Here is a 25,124-nt window from a genome sequence, read left to right on the forward strand (position 1 = left end):
AAGAAATGGAGCTTTTACTTCTGTAGGATAAATCCCAAACATGGGCTAAAAGATAAGCTTATTTCAGTATTATGAACTGCCAGGTTATTTTCCATAAAGGTTGTTGCATTTCTTATTCTCACTGGCACTGGATATTAGGTATCTTTTTAGTCTTTGCCAGTCAGCTGGGTGAAAAGAGTTTTCTTATTTTTATTTTCATTTCCCTGACCATTAGTACATTGTATACATTCATTGGACATTTGTATTCCATATTCTACAGATTCCCTTTACCAATTCTTATTTTTCTCTTGGGTTGTTAATTTTTTACTTTTTAATCAACTTGCTGGCACTTTTATGTATTTAGAATATTAACCCTTTTTTGTCACATGGTACAATTATCCCAGTCTATCAGTTGGCTTTTGACTTTGTGGTTTCTTTTGACACATAGACTATTTTAATTTTTACCTGTTCATGTCTGTCAGACTTTTTCTTTAATTACTCCTGGATTCATGTTTTGCTCATCACTACCCCACTGATGAATTTTTATTTTATTTCTATATGTTTTTTAATTAAAAAATTTTTTTTAAGTTTATTTATTTACTTAGAGAGAGAGAGCACAAGTGGGGGAGGAAGAGAGAAGGAGAGGGAGAGAATCCTAAGCAGGCTCCATGCTGTTAGCGCAGAGCCCAATGTGGCTACTTTGAATGCTATACCTGTGATTGAAAATATTAGTAATAGTGTATTCACCTACAGTTCTGTCTGTAGGTTTGCTAAGTGATTATATCTGGGTCATCAGTAATGAGGAAATGGTAACTACAGAATTTAAAAGCTGATCTTAGGATTTCAGTGTTTGATTTTAAATGTGATAGTTTGGGGCACCTGGGGGGCTTGGTCAGTTGAGCGTCCGGCTTCGACTCACGTCATGATCTCACACTCGTGGGTTCGAGCCCCATGTTGGGCTCTGTGCTGACAGCTCAGATCCTGGAGCCTGCTTTGGATACTCTGTCTCCCTCTCTCTCTGCCTCTTCCCTGCACGCACTGTGTGTGTGTGTGTGTCTTTCTCTCAAAATAAATGAACATAATAATAAAAAAATAAATAAATAAATAAAAGTAACAATTTGAGGGGTGCCTGGGTGGCTCTGTTGGTTAAGCATCTGGCTTTGGCTCAGGACATGATCTCAAAATTAGTGGGTTTGAGCCCTGCATCAGGCTCTGTGCTGATAGCTCAGAGCCAGCTTGCTTCAGATTCTATCTCTCCCTCCCGCCTCTACCTCTCCCCCACTTGCACTCTGACTCTCTCTCTCTCTCAAAAATAAACAAACATTAAAAAAAATAAAGTGACAATTTGCAGAGCATAAAACAAACAAAAAAACGAAGAAAAGAAAGAAAAAAGTTTGACAACACGCAACACTCTCATTATGAATGTAAGACCATAGAGGAGAAGAAACACTGGTAGACTCTTTAAAAAAAAAAAAAAAATTAACGTTTATTTATTATTGAGAGACAGAGAGAGACAGCATGAACATGGGAGGGGCAGAGAGAGGGTGAGACACAGAATCCAAAGCAAGCTCCAGGCTGTCAGCACAGAGCCCGACATGGGGCTCGAACACAGAAACTGAGAGATCATGACTTGAGCCGAAGTCGGACGCTTAACTGACTGAGCCACCCCAGTGGCCCAACACTGGTAGACTCTTAGATTGATTGCTTAAGGACTTTTGTAACTTAGAGCCCAGATCTTCTGATTTAATTCTATTGGAAACTTAATAGAGGAAAAAAAAGCCATGGTTCTTTAAAGTCGTCTTCCGTCTTATGGCAAGACTACATTCGTTATTATTATTACAACATACTTTTCTAGTGCTTTTACAATGAACTTTTTTGTAAGGAAGTGTCACATATGAAATGAAAGACTTTCCTACTTCTGACTAAGAAGCTTCAAATTATTCACTCAGGCCTCAATTTTTCCATCAGGATATTGTACTAGATGATTGCCAAGGGCTCTCTAGTTCATACGCTAAGATTCTCATCAAGTAATTTTTAGAGAATTTTTTAGTAGTTCCTATATTGTAGGATTTGATCAACTTTTCAATGTCATTTGTATTTTAGAGCATGGATTAAAAGACTAGTACTCTAAACCTGTGTTATTTTTTGCCTACAGCTTTATTAGGCCTAAAAGGACACAGTGGTATTCATTGTTAGAACATGATATAGAAAGTAGTTTTTCTCTAAATTTTACATTATCCACCTATCATGGCATCTAACAATATGGGGAGAATCTCTTTGAGCCTCTGACTTATTTTGTTGGTTTATATTGTGCTCAATTAACTTAACTATATTTGTGTTAGAATGAGTTCTAGGAATCTCAAATTTCATATTTCACAGATTTATCTTTTGCTTCTTATATTACACTGTCAGAATTGAAGTTTAAAAATTAATGTTAATATTCCCTAATCTCTTAAGTTGTCTATTATGCCTACTAGGAGCAAACCAGTTGTTGCTACAGTATTGAAATGCCAGTCTCTTTGACAGGCATTTTGTGGATCCTTTCAGGGTACTAAGTTTTTATGATTTGAGGTGCCTCATTTATGTAGTAGATAGCGTGTCAGTCTCATAAATTTCTATGATTTGACTGGAGGTTTGCATAAATTTTCCCATGGGAGCCCTGGACTTAGAAACAGGAAGCATGTAAAAGTTTTATAACAGATTCATGAGGTATGGGGAGGATGGGATTGGATCTTTAGTTATGCCAAGGCAAATGTTTTTTGACAGTTCACATTTAACTGTTTATTCAGAGACTTTTTAAGTGCCTAATAAATTATCCTGAAACATTTAGGTCTGTGTGGTTAACAGGCCAACTTAATTTTAAGTACTATAAGTATAATATCCAGATTTAGGCATTCATAAAAATGTTCTTTAAATTTCTCATTATACAGAATTTTTGTTTCTTCTATAGTAACTTTGGGAGCAAGAAAATACCTACCTTACCTGGTACATAGTAAGCGGTTGCTAAAGGATAGTTGAATAAATGCATCCATTGAAAGTATTCAAGTTATAGATTAGAAATTATGAGGGACTTCTCTACACATATTTTCTATTTAAAAAATAACTCATGGGGGAACCTGGCTGGCTCAGTTGGTAGAGTGTGCAACTCATGATCTCAAGGTTGTGAGGTTGAGCCCTGCGTTGGGTATAGAGATTACTTAAAAATAAAAAGGAAAAAAAAAAAAAGGAAATAACTCATGGTCTGTAAGTATGAAATGATTTCAAAATATTAAGTTAAAAAACTCATGCAAAAGAGTCTCTTGGTAAAGTATTGAGGGTGTTATTACTAGCCATCTTTGAGAAGGAAGGGTCTTGCACCTAGACAACAAATCTGGAAGATTTGTATTTGGCACAAGCTGAAGATATGCTTGTGTTTATGAGGCAGAATCCAGAAGAAGTCTAGGATTCTTATTTTACAGAGCTGTTTATTTATTTAATTGAAGTATAGTTGACACACAATGTGATATTAGTTTCAGGTGTACAGCACAGTGATTTGACAACTATATGCTGTGCCATGTTTACCACAAGTGTAGTAGCCATCTGTCACCACCATTGACTGTATTCCTTATGGTGTACCTTTCATCTCCATGACTTATTCATTCCATAACTGGAAACCTGTACCTCCCACTCCCCTTCACCCATTTTGCCCACCCGTCCCACCCCCATTACGAAGCTATTTAAAACATTCAAATAGAGATATTCATTGGTTAAAGTGAAAGCATGTAGAATAATAATTAAATTTCTTGGTAAATAGTCCTTGAGTTTTCTTAAACCTGGAAGGAGCTCAAGATTCTGTTCAGCTTTAGCTTAGTGATCCATCTTCTCATTTTATAGTTTAGAAATCTTAGGTCCAGAGAGATTATATCCTGCCAGTCATACAAGGGAAGGTTACTACTAGGATTTGAGGCACACTTACCCTGCCATGCTTAGCCCAGCCCTCTTTCCATTCTGTCACCCTGGGTTTCACTATCATAAAATAATGCTAATGTCTTTTCTCAAGCTATACCTAGTTAATTTTACTAGTAATCATTTGACATTTGTATTGAAAATATTATTAAAAACGGATTCTGCAGTTAGGAAATCATTGCATGGGCATTAGGCTTTATTTAATTTCCTTATGTGGATAGTGCAGCACCTGTGATGGTGCACAAGTTGTGAACCAGGACGTCTGTATTTTCCATTTTTTTGTTTCCTTGTTTGGTTTTGCATTGTCACTTTTTTTAAATATTTATTTATTTTTGAGAGAGAGAGTGTGAAGAGGGGGAGAGACAAAGAGGAGGGGGACAGGATCCAAAGCGGGCTCTGCACTGACAGCAGCAAGCCTGACTGTGGGGCCAAACTCACAGACTACAAAGATCATGACCTGAGCTGAAGTCGGATGCTTGGACGCTTGACCAGCTGAGCCACCCAGGCACCCCTGCATTGTTATTTGTAATAAAAATTTTTCATAGTGTAAGTAAGAGAATAATGTTAAATTAGAAAGTATATTATCAGAACATTTACAGTTTTACAACAAAGAGTAGGAAAGTGACAAGAAAGACTAAGTGTGTAGCTAACTACATGCAAGATCTTGGGCAAATCATGTAACCTTTGTGGGACTGTTTCTGCTACTTACTTCATTAGAATCCTTCAAGGGTTCTGCCCAGTACAGATGTATCTGTTCTTAATATTTGTTAACTCAAGTATAGCACACACAATGCAAAGTGCACAAATCATAAGGATAATGAATTGTAAAATGAACACGCTTGCATAACCACTATTGATGTATTTTGAAAAAGCTTTCTTAATTATTATGAAAGCTTTCCTTTAAAAAAAAAAAACACTGGATTTGAGACTGTAGGTAATCTCATGGTTTTTTTTTTTATTTAATTTTTTATTTTTTAAAATTTACATCCAAATTAGTTAGCATATAGTGAAACAATGATTTCAGGAGTAGATTCCTTAATGCTCCTTACCCATTTAGCCCATCCCCCCTCCCACAACCCCTCCAGTAACCCTGTTTGTTCTCCATATTTATGAGTCTCTTCTGTTTTGTCCCCTTCCCTGTTTTTGTATTTTTGTTTCCCTTCCCATATGTTTATCTGTTTTGTCTCTTAAAGTCCTCATATGAGTGAAGTCATATGATTTTTGTCTTTCTCTGACTAATTTCACTTAGCATAATACCCTCCAGTTCCATCCACGTAATTACAAATGGCGAGATTTCATTTTTGATTGCCAAGTAATACTCCAGTGTGTGTGTGTGTGTGTGTGTGTGTGTGTGTGTGTGTGTGTGTGTGTGTGTGTGTGTGTGTGTGTATACCACATTTTCTTTATCCATTCATCCATCAATAGACATTTGGGCTCTTTCCATACTTTGGCTATTGTTGATAGTGCTGCTATAAACATGGGGGTGCATGTGTCCCTTTGAAACAGCACACCTGTATGCTGTGGATAAATGCCTAGCAGTGCAAATCCTGGGTCGTAGGGTAGTTCTATTTTTAGTTTTTTGAGGAACCTCCATACTCTTTTCCAGAGTGGCTGCACCAGCTTGCATTCCCAGATAATCTCATGTCTTTTAACAACACTTTCTAGAGTGAAATTACCAGAAACAGTGATAGAAAGAAGGAATTTGGCCAGTCACAAAAATTTTACTTTGAATAGGCTTATTGGGCTTATACAATTTAGTCTTTTCTTCTGATGTTTCTCTTCTTCCTCTCTGCCCTTTTCTGTCTAGGTCCTGGATGGAATGGAGAGGGGTCCTCCTGAACATCTATTATCTTTTCTGAGAGTGGTCAGAGAGTTCTTAAACAGGTCTGTTGTTTATATATAGAATACAAATGCAATCTTGATTTATTAAAAAAAAAAAACTTGGTTTCAACATAAGAAAAAGATTGACTTAGAAATAGAGTTTACTTTTTTAAAAAGAAGGCATTTGATCTCCATGTCCGTGGGGAATTTTAGTTTGATAAGCTGTGTTTGACATGTGAATTGGACCCAAAGCAACAGAATTAAATGAGATCTGCTTATTAGAAAAACACTTTCTTAATAGAAAAACAAGTGAGTCTTATCTTTTTCAGTTATGTTGAAAATATGGAATCTGGCAGAATTCTTTATTGATTTTATGGAAGGTACTAAGAAAAGGTAAAAAGGTGAATGTCTCAGTTGTCTATGATTCTGGAGGGGAATGGAGGCATGAGTAAATCCAAGAAGGAAAATATTTATTTGGTTCTCTTTCTCATGTTTTCAGAATTCATAACATTGAAAAGAAAAAAAAGGTACCTTGCAAATCTTTGATTCAGAGGAAGGCAAGTGTATAGAGTTTTGGTTTATTCTTTTCTTATTCATCTGTGTCTCTCTAACCATGAATGAACTGTATCGTTTAGACAGATGAAAACCATAGCTTAGTGATTTCCCAAACTTGTCTTCACATTGAAATCACCTATGAAACTTGGCAAACTATTGATGCCTGTGTCTCCCTTCCTTCCCTGCTCCCCACTCCATTGTGATTTAATTGGCTTGGGCACCTGGCCTAGGTTTTGGTATTTTTAAAAGATCCCCAGGTGATCCTAAAGTTTGACAAGTTTGGGAACCACAGCTCTAGCCAGTTAAAGCAGACCTGGCCACTATTGTAACTTGTGACTTTTTTTTTGCATAAATGTTTGGATAAATACATAAATAAGAGTATAAATATTTTGATTTAGGAATCTAGTGCTTTAAATCTAGGTTCTTGCTAGAATATAAGCCCCATAAAAGTAGGTAGCATGTCTGTATTTTTCTTCATTATTGTATCGTTAGCATTTAGAACAGTATCTGGCATATATTGCATGCCTAAATATTTGTTGAATGAGTGAATGAACCTGTCAGTCTCTAGTGAGCTGAGAGTGTCCTTTTACCTAATACACCAATGGTCTGAGATAGGGAGGTGGTTGTGAAGAGCCCAGCCTCTAGAATCAGACTGCCTAGACTCGAATAATGGCTCTGTCACTTACTAGCTGTATGACCTTAAGCAAGTTACTTCTCTGTGCCTAAGTTTCCTCATTTGTAAAACGGGGGTAATTGAATCTATTTCATGGGATTGATGGGGGAACTAATTGAATTGATAATGCAAAGTGCTTAGAACAATGCCTGGTATATAATAGTGTCCTGTAAGTTTTAGCTACTGTAAAATTAAAAAAAAAAACCTCTGTATTTTCTGCAGTTTGGGTAATTTATCTGTAGAATACTGTTTGAGAGCTAGGGTAGAATAGTGGAATCAGCTGCATTAGATGTAGTTAAAGAAGGCTTGACAAAGAAGGTGATTTTGTTTTTTTTTTAGTTACCTTAATGAGGTAAATTTGCATACAATCACCTGCATCCGTTTTATTTATTTATTTTTTACCTACATCCATTTTTAATTTTTTTAAAATGTTTATGAGAGAGCGCGCGCGCGCACGCGCGATCATGAGCGGGGGAGGGCTAGAGAGAGAGGCAGATACAGAATCTGAAGCAGGCTCCAGGGTCTGAGCTGTCAGCACAAAGCCTGACGACAACGATGACGACATGGGGCTCGAACTCACAAACTGCGAGATCATGACCTGAACTGAAGTGGGGCACTTCATGGACAAGCCATCCAGGCGCCCCTCCTTTAGCATAGTTTCATTATTTATCTGTGTTGTTGCATGTATCGGTAGTTTGTTCCTTTTTGATGCCGATTAGTGTCTTATATGGATATAACATGTTTATCTGTTCACTTGTGATGGATATTTGGGTTAGTTCCAGTTTTGATGATTGTGAATAAAGTTGCTATAAACGTTTTTTAATTTTATTTTTTTAATAGAGATAGAGTGTGACCAGGGGAGAGGGGCAGAGGGGCAGAGGGGCAGAGGGAGAGAGAGAGAGAGAGAGAGAGAAAGAATCTTAAGCAGGCTCCACATTCAGCAAGGAGCCTGATGTGGGGCTTGATCCCATAACCCTGGAATTATGACCTGAGCCAAAATCAAGAGTTGGAGGCTCAACTCACTGAACCACCCAGGCACCCTGCTACAAGCATTTTTGCAAGTCTTTGTGTAGACATATTTTTATTTATTGTTGGGTAAATCCCTTGCAATGGGATTGCTGGGTTGTATGGCATATATGGCATGTCTAACTTTTAAAAGAAACTGCCAAAAAGTTTTTTTTTTAACTTTTTAAAAAATCTTTATTTATTTTTGTATGTTTTTATTTTTATTTTTGAGAGAGAGACAGAGTGTGAGTGGGGGAGGGGCAGAGAGAGGGACACACAGAATCCGAAGCGGGCTCCAGGCTCCGAGCTGTCCGCAAGAGCCCGATGTGGGGCTTGAACTCACAGACTGTGAGATCATGATCTGAGCTAAAGTCGGTCATCCAACCAACTGAGCCACCCAGGTGCCCCAGAAACTGCCAAAAAGTTTTAAAGGAGGTGAATATTCAGTAGGATTTCCAGGGAGAGTCCATTAGTTATCTATTGTTGCATAATAAATTACCACAAATTTAGCAGCTTAAAACAACACATATTTATTGTGGCACAATTTCCATGGGTCAGGAATCTGGGTACAGCTTAGGTGAGTCCTCTGTGTCAGGGTCTCTCAGAGGCAGCAGTCAAGGTGTCAGCCACGGCTGGAGTCTCATCTCAGTGCTTGACTGAAGAAGGAATTGTTCACTTGGTTGTTGGAATTCACTTCTTCAAGGGATGTTGAATTAAGGACCTTGATTTCTTTTTTCTTTTCTTTTCTTTTTTTTCCCTGTGTTCTCAGACTATCTATTTGTTTATTTTCAGGAATAGAATTTAGTGATTCATGACTTACATATAACACCCAGTGCTCATCCCAACAAGTGTCCTTCCTCCTTAATACCCCTCACCCTTTTAGCCCTTCCCCCACTTAACAGCCCACCAGCAAACCTTAGTTTGTTCTCTGTGTTTAAGAGTCTCTTATGGTTTGTCTCTGTTTTTTTTTTTTTTTAATTATTATTATTTTTTAACGTTTATTTATTTTTGGGACAGAGAGAGACAGAGCATGAACGGGGGAGGGGCAGAGAGAGAGGGAGACACAGAATCGGAAACAGGCTCCAGGCTCTGAGCCATCAGCCCAGAGCCTGACGCGGGGCTTGAACTCACGGACCGCGAGATTGTGACCTGAGCTGAAGTCGGACGCTTAACCGACTGCGCCACCCAGGCGCCCCGGTTTGTCTCTGTTTTTATATTATTTTTGCTCCCCATCCCATATGTTCATCAGTTTTGTATCCTAAATTCCACATATGAGTGAAGTCATATGATATTTACCTTTCTCTGACTTACTTTGCTTGGCATAATACACATTGTTCCATCCACATTGTTGCAAATGGCAAGATTTCATTCTTTTTAATCCCCAAGTAACATTCCATTGTGTATATATACCACATCTTCTTTATCCATTCATCAGTTGATGAACATTTGGGCTCTTTCCATACTTTGGCTATTGTTGATAGTGCTGCTGTAAACATTAGGGTGCATGTACCTCTTCAGATCAGCACTTCTGTATCCTTTGGATAAATACCTAGTAGTGCAATTGCTGGGTCATAGAATAGTTCTATTTTTAATTTTGGGGGGAACCTCCATACTGTTTTCCAGAGTGGCTACACCAGTTTGCATTCCCACCAGCAGTGCAAGAGGGTACCTCTTTCTCCACATCCTTGACAGCATCTGTTGTTGTCTGAGTTGTTAATGTTAGCCATTCTGACAGATGTGGGGTGGTATCTCATGGTGGTTTTGATTTGTATTTCCCTGATAATGAGTGATGTTGAGCATTTTTTCCTGTGTCTGTTAGCCATCTGGATGTCTTGTTTGGAAAAGTTTCTATTCATGTCTTTTGCCCAATACTTCACTGGATTATTTGTTTTTTGGGTGTGAGTTTGATAAGTTCTTTATAGATTTTGGATACTAACCCTTTATCTGATATGTCATTTGCAAATATCTTCTCCCATTCTGTTGGCTGCCTTTTAGTTTTGCTGATTATTTTCTTCTCTGTGCAGAAGCTTTTTATCTTGATGAGATCCCAGTAGTTCATTTTTGCTTTTGTTTCCCTCGCCTCTGAAGACATGTCAAGTAAAGTTGCTGTGGCCAAGGTCAAAGAGGTTGTTGCCTGTTTTCTCCTCTAGGATTTTTTTTTTTTCTTCAGGCTTACAATTAAACTTTATTTTTTTATTTTATTTTTTTTTATTTTTTATATGAAATTTATTGACAAATTGGTTTCCATACAACACCCAGTGCTCATCCCAAAAGGTGCTCTCCTCAATACCCATCACCCACCCTCTCCTCCCTCCCACCCCTCATCAACCCTCAGTTTGTTCTCAGTTTTTAACAGTCTCTTATGCTTTGGCTCTCTCCCACTCTAACCTCTTTTTTTTTTTTTTTTTTCCTTCCCCTCCCCCATGGGTTCCTGTTAAGTTTCTCAGGATCCACATAAGAGTGAAACCATATGGTATCTGTCTTTCTCTGTATGGCTTATTTCACTTAGCATCACACTCTCCAATTCCATCCACGTTGCTACAAAAGGCCATATTTCGTTTTTTCTCATTGCCACGTAGTATTCCATTGTGTATATAAACCACAATTTCTTTATCCATTCATCAGTTGATGGACATTTAGGCTCTTTCCATAATTTGGCTATTGTTGAGAGTGCTGCTATGAACATTGGGGTACAAGTGGCCCTATGCATCAGTACTCCTGTATCCCTTGGATAAATTCCTAGCAGTGCTATTGCTGGGTCATAGGGTAGGTCTATTTTTAATTTTCTGAGGAACCTCCACACTGCTTTCCAGAGCGGCTGCACCAATTTGCATTCCCACCAACAGTGCAAGAGGGTTCCCGTTTCTCCACATCCTCTCCAGCATCTAGAGTCTCCTGATTTGTTCATTTTGGCCACTCTGACGGGCATGAGGTGATACCTGAGTGTGGTTTTGATTTGTATTTCCCTGATAAGGAGCGACGCTGAACATCTTTTCATGTGCCTGTTGGCCATCCGGATGTCTTCTTTAGAGAAGTGTCTATTCATGTTTTCTGCCCATTTCTTCACTGGGTTATTTGTTTTTCAGGTGTGGAGTTTAGTGAGCTCTTTATAGATTTTGGATACTAGCCCTTTGTCCGATATGTCATTTGTGAATATCTTTTCCATTCCGTTGGTTGTCTTTTAGTTTTGTTGGTTGTTTCCTTTGCTGTGCAGAAGTTTTTTATCTTCTTAAGGTCCCAGGAATTCACTTTTGCTTTTAGTTCCCTTGCCTTTGGGGATGTGTCGAGTAAGAGATTGCTACGGCTGAGGTCAGAGAGGTCTTTTCCTGCTTTCTCCTCTAAGGTTTTGATGGTTTCCTGTCTCACATTTAGGTCCTTTATCCATTTTGAGTTTATTTTTGTGAATGGTGTGAGAAAGTGGTCTAGTTTCAACCTTCTGCATGTTGCTGTCCAGTTCTCCCAGCACCATTTGTTAAAGAGGCTGTCTTTTTTCCACTGGATGTTCTTTCCTGCTTTGTCAAAGATGAGTTGGCCATACGTTTGTAGGTCTAGTTCTGGGGTTTCTATTCTATTCCATTGGTCTATTTGTCTGTTTTTGTGCCATCCTCTAGGATTTTGATGGCTTCCTGTCTTATGTTTAGGTCTTTCATCCATTTTGAGTTTATTTTTGTGTATGGTATAAGAAAGTGGTCCAGGTTCATTCTTCTGCATATCACTGTCCAGTTTTCTCAACACCATTTGCTGAAGAGACTGTCTTTTTTCCATTGGATATTCTTTGCTGATTTGTCAAAGATTAGTTGGCAGTACATTTGTGGGTCCATTTCTGGGTTCTCTGTTCTGTTCCATTGATCTATGTGTCTGTTTCTGTGCCACTATCATACTGTCTTGATGATTACAGCTTTGTAATACAGCTTGAAGTCTGGAATTGTGATGCCTCCAGCTTTGGGTTTCTTTTTTGGGATTGCTTTGGCTGTTCGGGGTCTTTTATGGTTCCATACAAATTTTAGGATTGTTTGTTCTAGCTCTGTGAAGAATGCTGGTGTTATTTTGATAGGGATTTCATTGAATATGTAGACTACTTTGGGTAGTATTGACATTTTAACAATATTCTTCCTATCCAGGAGCATGGAATCTTTTTCCATTTTCTTGCATCTTCTTCAATTTCTTTCATAAACTTTCTGTAGTTTTCAGTGTATAGATTTTTCACCTCTTTGGTTAGGTTTATTCCTAGGTATTTTATAGCTTTTAGTGCAATTGTAAATGGGATCAATTCCTTGATTTCTCCTTCTGTTGCTTCATTATTGGTGTATAGAAATGCAACCAATTTCTGTACATTGCTTTGATATCCTGCAACTTTGCTGAATTCAAGTATCAGTCCTAGCAGTTTTTTGGTGGAGTCTTTTGGGTTTTCCACATAATAGATTATCATGTCATCTGCGAAGAGTGAAAGTTTGACTTCCTCCTTGCTAATTTGGATCCCTTTTATTTCTTAAAAAAATTTTTTTTTAATGTTTATTTATTTTTGAGAGACAGAGCATGAGTGGGGAAGGGACAGAGAGAGAGGGAGACACAGAATCTGAAGCAAGCTCCAGGCTCTGAGCTGTTAGCACAGAGCCTGATGCAGGGCTCAAACCCATGAACCCTGAGATATGACCTGAGCCGAAGTCAGACGCCCAGTTGACTGAGCCACCCAGGTGCCCCAGATCCCTTTTATTTCTTTGTGTTGTCTGATTGCTAAGTTTAGGACTTCCAACACTATGTTGAATAACAGTGGTAAGAGTGGGCATCCTTATTGTGTTCCTGACCTTAGGGGGAAAGCTCTCAGTTTTTCCCCATTGAGGATGATATTAGCAGTGGATCTTTCATATATGGCCTTTATGATCTTGAGGTATTATCCTTCTGTAAGGACCTTGGTTTCTCACTGGCTGTTAGCTGGAGGCTGCTCCAATATAGCACACTGAGAGGGCAATAAATAGAGTCTTCCAGAAAAATAGAAGTCACATCTTTTTAACATAATCATGGAAGTGACATCCTGTCACCAATATCTGTTGGTTAGAAGTCACTAGGCTAGCCCACTCATGGGGAGGAGATTACACAAGGATATGAATACTAGATGCTGGAATAATTGATGGCCATCTTAGAAGTATATCTCCCACAGAAGGCATGGTTTAGTGGCAGGTTGGGTCTGGATGGACCAAGGGGAAAAAGTAGCTTGTGAAATTTTCTTCATCTTTCCTGTATCAAACTGTATCTCTTTCTTCCTTCTGTCTTTCACATCAGCCTCTCTCCCCTTCACAAAGAGAGACATAAAGGTCACTCTCACAGTAAGTTTTTTATCTGAGTTGTTTTTGTTTTTATTTTATTTTATTTTATTTTATTTTATTTTATTTTATTTTATTTTATTTTATTTTATTTTGAGAGAGAGAGCAAGCACTCGAGCTAGGGAGGGGCAGTGGGAGAGGAAGAGAGAATCCTAAGCAGACTCCACACCCAACACGGAGCCCAACATGGGGCTTGATCCCACGATGGGGGCTTGATCCCACAACCCTGGGATCATGACCTGGGCTGAAATCAAGAGTTGGACACTCTACCAACTAAGCCACCCAGGTGCCCCTTGAATATTTTTTATTGTTGTTAAGAGATTTAATTAAGGCTTCTTCCTGAATCATTTAGTGTTTATAGCTTATTTAAAAAAACATTTTATTATGGAAATTGAGACAGACACAAAAGTAGAATGCTATCATGAACCGTATGTACCTTTCACCCACCTTAAACTATTTATTTATTTATTTTTTACCAATCTTACAAGTATACTCTACATACAATAAAATACACTCATTTTAAATGTATAGTTTGTATTCTGTCGGATACCTATATCCTAACAATCAAGAAGATATAGAACATTTTCACTCCAAAGTTACCTTGTGCCCCTGTTTAATCAGTCCGCATCCCAGTCCTAGGAAGTACCCATCTGATTTCTATTGTTGTGGGTTCATTTTGCCTGTTGTAAAATGTCATAGAAATGTTTGGATTCTTTTGATCACCATGTTTTTGAGATTCATCCCTGTTGCATATTTCAGTAATTCAGAGTTTTTCAGCCTTGGCACTATGGACATTTTGGGCTGGATAATTTGTTTTGCAGACTGTCCTGTGTATTGCAGGATATTTAGTAGCATCCCTGACCTCTATCCACTAGATGCCCATAGCATTCTCCTCCCTTCCTTTGATTGTAACAATCAAAAATGTCTCCAGACATTGCCACCTATACACTAGGGGACAAAATCCCCTCCCTTGACTGGTAGATAACCTTTACAGTAGTTGATCCTTTTTATTGTTGGGCAGTATTCCACTGTATGGCTACACTACAATTTATCCATTTACTGATTGATGGATATTTGGGCTGTGTCCAGTTTACTTTCAGTTTCGGGCTGTTATAGATAGAGTTGCTATTAACCTTCATAGGAAGTCTTTGTATAGACATGTTTTTATTCAGGATAAATATCTAGGAGTTAGATTGCTGGGTCTTATGATAAATAAATGCTTAACTTTAAAAGAAACTGCCAAATTGTTTGTACATTTTTATAGTCCCACCACTATGGGAGTTCCAGTTGCTCTGCATCCTTGCCAACATTTGATACTTACTCTTTTTAATTTTAGCCATTAGTGTAGGTGTGTTATTTGTCGCTTTAATTTTCATTTTCCTGATGACTGACGGTGTTGAGCATCTTTTTATGTGCTTGTTGTAAAGTGTCTCTTCAAATCTTTTGTCCATTTTTCATTGCATTATGTCTTATTATTGAGTTTCCTTTGTCTTTTCCCCTATGTGTGCATAAACATATTTAAGAAATTAAATATTAAGAAAGACAATTAAGACAATTGAAATAATGAATACACCTTTATATAGTTTCTTATTTATTTATTTATTTATTTATTTATTTTTAATGCTTATTTTTGAGAGAGAGACAGAGAAACAGAGTGCGAGTGAGGGAGGGGCAAAGAGAGAGGGTCAGATAGAAAACCTGAAGTAGACTTCAGGCTCTGAGCTATCAGCACAGAGCCCAACATGGGGCTTGAACCCATGAAACACGAGATCATGACCTGAACTGAAGTTGGACGCTTAACCAACTGAGCCACCCAGGCACCTTACCATGCATCTTTTCTGACCACAATGCTGTGAAACTAGAAATGAGTCATAAGAAAAAAATCTAGAAACAACACAAGTGCATAGAGTTAAATAACATGCTACCAAACAATGAATGTGTCAACCAAGATGTCAAAGAGGAAATAAAATAATACATGGAGAGAAATGAAAATGAAAATACAAGGGTTCAAAATCTTTGGGATGCAGCAAAAACTTTTCTAAGAAGGAAATTTATAGCAATACAAGCCTGCTGCAAGAAGCAAGAAAAATCCCAAATAAGCAACCTAGCCTTATCCCCAAAAGAACTGGAGAAAGAACAAACACACCCAAAACCAGTAGAAGGAAGGAAATAATAAAGATTAAAACAGAAATAAATGAAATAGAAACTAAAAAAAAAAACAACAAAAAAAACCCCAGTAAAATAGGTTAATGAAACCAGGAGCTGACTCTTTGAAAAAATAACAAAATTGAAAAATCTTTACCCAGACTCATCAAAAATAAAAGCAGAGAGAGAGAGAGAGGACTCAAATAAGCAAAATCAAAGATGAAAGAGGAGCAATAACAAATGACACCACAGAAATACAAAGGATTATGAGAATATTATGAAAAATTATGTGCCAACAAACTGGGCAACCTAGAAAAAGTGGATAAATTTCTAGAAACATATAACTTTCCAAAATTGAATCAGAAAGAAATAGAAAATTTGAACAGACTGATTACCAGCAATGAAATAGAATCAGGAATCAATCAACTCCCAACAAACAAAATTCTGGGATCCGATGTCTTCACAGGTGAATTCTACTAAACATTTAAAGAAAAGTTGATACATACTCTTCTCAAACTATTCCAAAACATGTAAGAGGAAGGAAAACTTCCAGATTCATTCTATGAGGCTAGCATTACTCTGACCCCAAAGCCAGATAAAGACGGTACAAAAAAAGAATTACAAGCCAGTATCTCTGATGAACATAGATGCAAAAGTCCTTTACAAAGTATTAGCAGGGGTGCTTGGCTGGCTCAGTTAGAAGAGTATATGACTCTTGATCTCAGGATTGTGAGTTCAAGTCTCACGTTGGGTCTAGAGATTACCTAAAAAGATTATTAGCAAACCAAATCCAACAATATATTTAAAAATTCATTCACCACAAGTAAGTGGGATTTATTCCTGAGATGCAAGACTGGTTCAGTATTTGTAAATCACTCACTGTGATACATCATATCAGCAAGAGAAGGGATAACCATATGATCATTTCAGTAGATGCAGAAGAAGCATTTGATGAAGTGTAATATCCATTTTTGATAAAAAACTCTCAACAAAGTAAGATTAAAGGGAACATGCCTCAATATTATAAAGGCCACGTATGAAAAGCACACAGCAAAAATCACCCAATGGTAAAAAACTGAGAGCTTTTCCTCTAAGATCAGGAACAAGGCAAGGATGTCTACTTTCACCACTTTTATTCAACATAGTACTGAAAGTCCTAGCCACAGCAATCAGACAAGAAAAAGAAATAAAAAGCATCCATATTGGTAAGGAAGAAGCAGAACTTTCAGTGTTTACAAGATGGCATGATACTATATGTAGAAAACCCAAGACTCCACCGAAAAACTTCTAGAATTGATAAATGAATTCAGTAAGGTCATAGGATACAAAGTTAACATATAGAAATCCATTGCATTTTTATACACTAATAATGAAGTAGCAGAAAGAGAAATTAAGAAAACAATGCCATTTACAATTGCACCAAAAAGAATAAAATTAACCAAGAAGGTGAAAGACCAGTATTCTGAAAACTAAACAACATTGATGAAAGCAATTGAAGATGACACAAACAAACGGAAAGATATTCCATGTTCATGGCTTGGGAGAACAAATATTGTTAAAATGTCCATACTACCCAAAGCAATCTACACATTTAATGCATCCCTGTCAAAACACCAATGCCATTTTTCACAGAACTAGACAAATAATCCTAAAATTTGTGTAGCACCACAAAAGACCCTGGATTGCCAAAGAGTCTTGAAAAAGAAGAACAAAACTGGAAGTATCACAATCCCAGATTTCAAGATATACTATAAAGCTGTAGTAATTAAAACAGTGTGGTCTTGGCACAAAAATAGACTCATAAAACAATAGTACAGAATAAAGAGCCCAGAAATAAACCCACAATTATATGGTTAATTAAATTAAAGCAAAGGAGGCCAGAATATGCAATGGGAAAAAGTCTCTTCAACAAATGATGGTGGGAAGACTGGACAGCTATATGCAAAAGAATGAAACTGGACCACTTTCTTTCACCATACACAAAAATAACCGTAAAATGAATTAAAGACCTAAATGTGAGACCTGAAACCATAAAAATCCTAGAAGACAGCACAGGGGGTAATTTCTCTGGTATCAGTTGTATGTAGCAACAGCTTTCTAGATATATCTTCTAAGGCAAGGGAAACAAAAGCAAAAATAAACTATTAGGAATGCATCAAAATAAAAAGCTTCTGCACAGCAAAGGAAACAATCAACAAAACAAAAAGCATACTGAATGGGAGAAGATAATTGCAAACAACATATCTGATAAGAGGTAAGTATCCAAAATATATAAAGAATTTATAGGGGTGCCTGGGTGGCTCAGTCGGTTAAGCGTCCGCTTCAGCTCAGGTCATGATCTCACAGTCTGTGAGTTCAAGTCCCGTATCAGGCTCTGTGCTGACAGCTCAGAGCCTGGAGCCTGCTTCAGATTCTGTGTCTCCCTCTCTCTCTGCCCTTCCCCTGCTCATGCTCTGTCTCTCTCTGTCTCAGAAATAAATAAAAACATTAAAAAAAAAAAAACTTATAGAGCTCAACACAAAAAAAACCCAAATAATGCAGTGTAAAAATGGGCAGAAAACATGAACAGACATTTCTCCAAAGAAGACAGCCACATGTTCAGCAGACACATGAAAAGAATCTCAACATCACTCATCATCAGGAAAATACAAATCAAAACCATGAGATATGACCTCACACCTGTCAGAATGGCTAAAATAAAAAACAAGAAACAACAAGTATTGGTAAGGATGTAGACAAAAAGGAACCCTTGTGCACTGTTGGTAGGAATGAAAGCTGGAGCAGCCGTTGTGGAAAACAGAATGGCAGTCTTCAAAAGATTAAAAATAGAATTCGCGTATGATCCAGTAATTCCACTTTTAGGTATTTACCCAAAGAATATGAAAATGCTAATTCTAAAAGATATGTGCACCCCTGTGTTTATCATAGCATTATTCACAATAGCCAAATTATGGAAGCAGCCCAATAGATGAATGGATAAAGATATGTGTGTGTGTGTGTGTGTGTGTGTGTGTGTGTGTGTGTATAATAGTTATTACTCAGCCATAAAAAAAGAATGAAATCTTGCCATTTGCATCAACGTGGATGGATCTCGACGGTATACTGCTCAGTAAATAACTCAGAGAAAAAAACATACCATATGATTTCACTCGTGTGGAATTTAAGAAACAAAACAAGTGAACAAAGAAAAAAGACAAATGAAACACCAGACTCTTAACTATAGAGAACAAACTGGTGGTTACCAGAGGGGAGGTAGTTAGGGGAATGGGTGAAATAGGTGAAGGAGATTAAGAGTACATTTATTTTGAGGAGCACTGAATAATGTATAGAATTATTGAATCACTATATTGTACACCTGAAACTAATAAAACACTGTATGTTAATTATACTGCAGTAAAAATAAAAGAATGATAAAATATTAAAAAGTATATACCAAGAACTCTTGTGGGTGCCTGGGTGGCCCAGTTGGTTAGCATCTGACTCTTGGTTTCAGCTCACATCATGATCTCACAGTTAGCAGTGCAGAGCCTGCTTGGGATTCTCCCTCTCTCCCTCTCTGCCCCTCCCCCACTCGTCTCTGTCTCAAATAAATAAACTTAAAAAAAAATTTACAATTCAATTATAAAGAGTCAAATATCCCAGTTTTAAAAATTGACAAAATATTTGAATGGATGTTTCTCCAAATTGTGGCAAATGGAAAATAAACATGAAAATATGCTTAACATCATTTGGCATCAGGGAAATGCAAATCAAAAGCACCATGAGATAACCACCGTACACCCACCAGGATAGCTGTACTCAGAAAGGTAATGACAAGTTGGTGGGGATGCAGAGAAATTGGAACCCTTGTGCCCTACTGGTGGGAATGTAAAATGGTGTAACTGCTTTGTAAAACAGTTTGGAAATTCCTCAAAAGATTAAACATAGAAAATATATGACCCAGCAATTTTACTCCTAAGTGTATGTGTGTATATATGTATGTATATGTGTATGTAAATATGTATGTATGTGTACATGTGATTGTGTATATATATATATATATATCCGAGAAAAACGAAAATACATCCATACAAAAACTCGTATACAAATATTCATAACAGCATTATTCATAATAGTGAAAAATGGAAACAACCCAAATGTCTATCAGCTGATGAATAAATGGATAAATAAATGTGGTTCTTTTGGTAAGGGATGTTATTTGGTATTTTAAGAAATACTGTTACTTGCTACAACATCTTGAAAATATTCTAAGTGAAAGAAGCTGGTCACAAAAGACCAGTTATTATATGGTTTCTACTATATGAGGTATCTAGAAAAGACAAATGCTCCTTGACCTAGTCTCAACTTTACCCTTTAATGGGGGGGGGGGCATTAACACATTAAATTAAAAACAGCATATTAGCAAAATTGTTCATTGTACTCAGATGAAGATGATGGTGACTAGTAATAGTTCATCTTTATTTCATACCTTATAGATCTTTTCAATGATTATTTTTTTAAAAAATAGCATTTGGGGTACCTGCGTGGCTCAGTCAGTTAAGCGTCCGACTTCAGGTCATGATCTTGCTGTTCATGGGTTCGAGCCCTGTGTCGGGCTCTGTCCTGACAGCTTCATCCTGGAGCCTGCTTTTGATTCTGTGTCTCCCTCTCTCTCTGCACCTCCCCCACTCATGTTCTGTCTCCCTGTGTCTCAAAAATGAATAAACACTAAAAAAAATTTTTTACAGGCACCTGGGTGGCTCTGTCGGTTGAGTGTCCGACTTTGGCTCCGGTCATGATCTCCCAGTCTGTGAGTTCGAGCCCCATGTCAGGCTCTGTGCTGACAAGTCAGAGCCTGGAGCCTGCTTCGGATTCTGTGTTTCCCTCTCTCTCTGCCCCTCCCCCACTCTGTCTGTGTCTCTGTCTTTCTGTCTCTCTCTCTCTGTCAAAAATAAACATTAAAAAAATTTAAAAAAATTTTTTTAAATAAATAGTATTTATGGGGTACATGGGGGGCTCGGCTGAGCATCCGTCTTCAGCTCGGGTCATGATCTCACTGTTTGTGAGTTCAAGCCCTACTTCGGGCTCTCTGCTGTCAGCATGGAGCCCACTTCAGATCCTCTGTCCCCCTCTCTATCTGCACCTCCCCTTCTCATACGCTGTCTCTCAAAAATAAACAAACAAAAAAAGATGGTGTTTATTCAGTGCTATTTATTCAGTAAATAAGCAGCATTGAATAAATAGAAAAATAATATGGAAAGAAAAAAGTCTCTCAGTCATAATCCCAAATAATTGATATAGTTAAACGTCAAGGATAAGGAACATAATAGTCCATTCCTAAATTAAAGGATCAGGGTAGTGTTAGGGTTATGAGTTAAGGATAGGGTTAGGGTTAGCCGTCATGCAAAATGGCTGTGAGGGCGTAGACATGGTAAGTAGCCAACTTCTGATGACTATGTAACTGGAGTAGGGCTGGTCTTGCACCTTTGTAAACATTTCCTGAATGTTGGGTGTCAGAAGCCCAGAATTCACACTCTTCATTTGTGCTGAGAGCTTATCTTCCCATGGAGGCTATAAAGCTGAATAGGAAAAGTGTGTTTTTTTTTAATTTATTTTTTAGAGGGAAGGAGAGAGAAAATGAGAGAGAGAGAGAGAGAGAGAGAGAGAGAGAGAATTCCAAGCAGGCTCCGCACTGTCAGAGAGGCTCGAATTCACGAATCATGAGATCATGACCTGAGCTAAAGTCGGACATGAACCAACTGAGCCACCCAGGTGTGAGCATACACAAGTTGGGGAGGGGCAGAGACCGAGACACAGAATATGAAGCAGGCTCCAGGCTCCCAGCTGTCAGCGCAGAGCCTGATGCAGGGCCAGAACCCACGAACCATCAGATCATGACCTGAGCCAGAGTCAGGCACTCAACTGAGTGAGCCACCCAGGCACCCTGAGGTAGCCTCCATTTTAATTTCCAGTTTGGATTAACTTTTTGAAAGGAGGAAGATGATAGAATAGTGTGGAGAATAGCCACTAGTGGAAAAAAGAAGAGTTAGAGATCTTGCACCAAATAATTTCCAGTTCTTCAGGGAAGTATGATTAACATTGAAGTCAGGGCACCTGGGTGGCTCAGTTGGTTAAACTGAGTTTAAAGTTGTGTCTCCCTTTCTCTTTGCCCCTCCCCCACTCATGCTTTCTCTGTCTCTCTCTCTCTCTCTCTCTCTCTCTCTCAAAAATAAACATTTAAAAATTAAAAAAACAAAAACATTGAAGTCAAATAGCCAGGGATTAAAATAGTCATAGTGTCCCTAGATCTGGAAGATGTTAGCCCATCATTTTCTAAATGACAGCATGGAAGCTAAGAAAGGTTTAAGTGATTCCAAGGATGTAGGAAAAAACAAGATGGAACACAGGGTGCTGCAGTTCAACTTTAGATTCTATATAGTTACATTTGTTTTATTTCCACACAAATAATATGGTTTATATTACTTATATTAAAAAAAAATTAAACAACCAAACTTTATGATAATAAAAGAAAAAGCTTTTGTTTCTCCTTCATCACTTTTTTGGAGCAAATTCTTTTTTTTTTTTTTTTTAATGTTTATTAATTTTGAGAGGGAGGCAGTGCATGCAAGTGAGTGTGGGTGGGGCAGAGAGAGAGAGAGAAAGAGAGAGAGAGAGAGAGGGAGAGTGAGAATCCCAAGCAGGCTCCGAGCTATCAGTGCAGAGTCCAACGCAGAGTTTAAACCCATGAACCATGCATGACCTGAGCCAAAATCAAGAGTCAGATGCTTAACTGACTGAGCCACCCAGGCACCCCATTGGAGCAAATTCTTAACCACATTCCCTACCTGACTCAGTTTCCTCATATAAGGTAAATTAAATAATGTATGAAAAGTGTGGTTCTAAACTTTGCACATTAGAATCACCTGGGTAGTGTTCCAGTGCCCAAAGCTCAGGCCACAGTGCAGACATAGTATGACTTTGGAATTATTTTTTTCAGTTTCTCAAATAATTATAATGTGTAGCCAAGGTTGGGAGCTACTGAAGTTCTTTCAAGGCATATACTCATTTGATCTCAGATATTCTGACTTCAGTCATTTTGGAGTTATTGCGGCAATTCTAATTAGTGGGTATTGGCCTGAAATAAACTAGGTCACTTGGTTCTGATATTTCTGCTAATTGTGTACTATGTATCAGTAGGGTAGAGTCACCCTGGTGAGAAGACAGTTTGGTATATGGTGGGAGAAGCACTGAATTTGAAGGTGAAAGACCAGGCTTTAGTCATTATCCTGTCACAATCCTAGTCTATAATTTCAGTCAAGTCACAATACCACTGCTGTGATTCAGGTTTTTCCTTTGAGAGTTGGGGGGAGTTAGAATGATTATTATGCAAATTCCTTTCTAGCTCTTAAACTTCAAGTTTGTGAGTTAGTGGGGGTAGGGGAAAGGCAGTTGATGGATTTGTATGCCTTAAGAATAAGTGAGCAAGGGGGCAGGACAATGATAAAAGCATTGCTGAAGGAGCCAGCTGTGGGATGGGATGGGAGTGGGTGGGGAGGAACAGACTGGGTGAACAACAGAACCTGGAGATAAGGGAATGGGGTGGGAAAGGGTTGGGAAGCAAGTGTAGGAGACTGGCTGAAGGGAATATTGTTGAAGGTGGTGACAGTGGCTCAGCCCTTGGTAACAATGTGTTCCAGGTTCTTAACCTTACTGTCAAATGACTCAAGGAAAATGTGGTCAGAGGGGCTCTCCTCAGAACTAGGAGATAGAAAGCAGAGGCTATTTTTGTTGTTGCATGCCTGAGATGGGGTAAGAGTAGAAATATACTTGCTGCTCAGTGTTTAAGAGGGTAGTAGATAGCTGGCTTTTTTTTTTTTTTAAATACATAATGCATGCATGTGGTTCAGAAATAAAAACATTATAAAAAAAGATATACAGGGAAAAGTCTTGATCCCACCCTCAGCTCCCAGGATTTATTTATACCCTTCTCCCCATAACTTTTTAACATGAAAAAAAAATGTTTTTAATACAAAAAAGTTGAAAGAATAATACAGTGATAATAGTTTGCTATATTTGCATCATCTGTTTACCTACCTATCTTTACTGAATACTTTGAAAATAAGTTGCAGACATTATGACATTTTATCCCTAAATACTTTGGCATGCATCTCCTAAGAATAAGGGCATTTGCTATACAATCACAAATAATATTACTACACCCAAGATGTTTTTAAAAATGCCCTAATATCTTCTGTTACTTCACATTCAGTTTTTCCCAACTGTCTTAATAATTTTATGGCTGTTTTCTTCAAAGCAGGTCTAAGTAACGTTTATGAATTGCATTTGGTGGTCATATTTGTAAAGTCTTTTAATTGAGAACTGTGTCTTCCCCCTATCTCTTCCCTTAAGATTTTGGGTTTTGAAGAGACCAGATCAATTTTGTTGTAGCAAGCCATACATTCTAGATCTGATTATTTCTTCATGTAGTCAAATACTTCTTCATGTATTTGTTCTTTTTGCTCTATCTCCTGAATTTTCTATAAAGGAGAAATTACTTTTAAAGACTTTTTAGACCTAGGCTAGGCATTTTTACTAATAATCATCATAGATGATGACTGGTGTTTCAGGTAAAATCACATCAGAAGGCATAAATAAAAGGTCTCACTGTAATTGTTACTGGATTTGATCACCAGGTAAAGCTGGTGAATGTCATATCTTTCCACTCTAAAGATACTTGTTTTCTCTTTGCAATTAGAAAGTAATCTGTGGAATAATCCGTTTGCACCATGGGAGTCTTCTGTTCCCCAGCAGTTTTCACCAGATGGTTTTTAGCATCCTTTGATCATCCTTGCCTGAATTACTTATTTCATTGGAGGTTGCACAATGGTGATTTCAAGAATTCTTTCCTTCTGCATTTATTAACTAGCATTCTGATGTAAAGGAGAGCTTTCCCTCTTTACCAAGGATGAATGCTTCTTAAAAGACAAAGTAAATTTCTTGCTTCATTCTTTTTTCTTTAATTATCAATCTTCAGAGTAAGGAATTGATGTCATAGTTACACCTAATAGTGACTTTCTGAGTAATTTTTTTACTCTCTGAGCTATTATTTACTCTGAGCTATTATTATATATTTATGGATTTCTATTTATTCATGGTATTTTAATCAATTTTAGTCCTTAATTCTTTTTGATACTTAAATTGTCTCAAATTTGCCAGTAGAAACCCCTTAAACTGGCTCCTGGGTCCTTGTGACTTTGCTCCCTATTTGTGTGAGTGCTTCCTTGCCCTCCTCTGGTGCAACATGTTTTTTTGTTTTGTTTTGTTTTTTTCCTAGTTTACCTTGAAGCTAATAATTTTTACTGTTTTGTGGGGTTTTTTTGTATTTCCTTCTAGAGGTTTTTTTTGTTTGTGTTTTTTTGTGTTGTTTTGTATCTTTTTTTTTGTTGTTGTTGTCAGAGGGAGTGCGAGTGGGGAAGAGGCAGAGGGAGAAGAAAACAGAGAGACAATTGTAAGTAGGCTCCACGCTGACAGTATGTAGCCTGATGCAGAGCTGTCTCATAAACTGTGAGATTATGAGCCCAAATCAAGAGTCAGATGCTTAACCAACTGAGCCACTCAGGCACCCCTAGAGTGTTTTATTTTTAATACTAACATATATAAAATATTTTTCTCCTCTTTCCCCACTAAAAGTAGCATCCTGT

At 37.7% G+C, this 25,124-nt stretch overlaps 1 protein-coding gene across 8 annotated transcripts in view; it reads left to right on the forward strand.

Moving 5' to 3' along the window:
- Positions 1 to 25,124, forward strand: part of NCOA6 (nuclear receptor coactivator 6) — a 109,363-nt gene that overhangs the window by 13,233 nt on the left and 71,006 nt on the right. For 7 of the 8 annotated variants that reach the window (XM_045053714.1, XM_045053716.1, XM_045053717.1 and 4 more), the window contains exon 2: positions 5,732 to 5,808. The exons of the other annotated variant lie outside the window; for it this stretch is intronic. The gene's annotated coding sequence lies outside the window, so the exon portion shown is untranslated. The remainder of the gene's footprint in view (positions 1 to 5,731; positions 5,809 to 25,124) is intronic. 8 annotated transcript variants of the gene reach the window in all.

Source organism: Felis catus, chromosome A3 (assembly GCF_018350175.1).
Source record: "Felis catus isolate Fca126 chromosome A3, F.catus_Fca126_mat1.0, whole genome shotgun sequence".
NCBI lineage: Eukaryota > Metazoa > Chordata > Mammalia > Carnivora > Felidae > Felis > Felis catus.